The sequence below is a fragment of the Sinocyclocheilus grahami genome, unplaced genomic scaffold (assembly GCF_001515645.1).
Source record: "Sinocyclocheilus grahami isolate Dianchi unplaced genomic scaffold, SAMN03320097.WGS_v1.1 scaffold1290.1, whole genome shotgun sequence".
NCBI classification, from domain to species: Eukaryota; Metazoa; Chordata; class Actinopteri; order Cypriniformes; family Cyprinidae; genus Sinocyclocheilus; species Sinocyclocheilus grahami.
In genome coordinates, this window is record NW_015506469.1 from 71,173 (window position 1) to 72,302 (window position 1,130).

Genomic DNA, 1,130 nt, shown 5'->3' on the forward strand with positions numbered 1-1,130 from the left:
ACATCACTATTCTGATCTGTGAAAACTTTCACAGTTCACTACGGGTCAACTGACCCTTCCCTGAGTCATGTACATAACTATTTTGATCTGTGAAAACTTTCACAGTTCAGTTTGGGCCAGCTGACCCTTCGCTGAGTCACTTACATCACTATTCTGATCTGTGAAAATTTTCACAGTTCACTACGGGTCAGCTGACCCTTCCCTGGGTCACTAACATCACTATTCTGATCTGTGAAAACTTTTCACAGTTCAGTTTGGGTCAGCTGACCCTTCCCTGGGTAATGTACATCACTATTCTGATCTGTGAAAACATTAACAGTTCAGTTTGGGTCAGCTGACCAATCCCTGAGTCACTAACATCACTATTCTGATCTGTGAAAACTTTCACAGTTCACTATGGGTCAGCTGACCCTTCCCTGGGTCACTAACATCACCATTCTGATCTGTCGGTTTTCACGAAACCGGCATCAGACACTCACCCTCAGAACTCAGATAAGAACCCTGGAATCATTCACTCTGTTGACACTCACCTGCCTTAACCTAACCCGTTCCACTCCTCCTCATCTTGTATCAATAAACCATCCTGTCTTTCACTTACCCTTTGTTTCTGGCCTTGCTTTATGACAATATGTACATAATTTAATACATAAGTACTATTTTCCAGTTGGAAATGGCTTTCTCATCCCTGTAACACTACATTTACAATAAAGCTGTTAATTAAAATGTTTCTGACTGGTGAATCAAAAATGTCACAGACCAGAATAGTGATGTTACTGACCCAGGGAAGGGTCAGCTGACCCAAACTGAACTGTGAAAGTTTTCACAGATCAGAATAGTGATGTACATGACTCAGAGAAGGGTCAGCTGACCCGTACTTACCTCTGAAAGTTACCACAGATCAGAATAGTGATGTACATGAACCAGGGAAGGGTCAGCTGACCCAAACTGACCTGTGAAAGTTTTCACAGATCAGAATAGGGATGTACATGACTCAGGGAAGGGTCAGCTGACCTGTAGTGAACTGTGAAAGTTTCCACAGATCAGAATAGTGATGTTAGTGACTCAGGGAAGGGTCAGCTGACTCGTAGTGAACTGTGAAAGTTTTCACAGATCAGGATGGTGATGTAGAT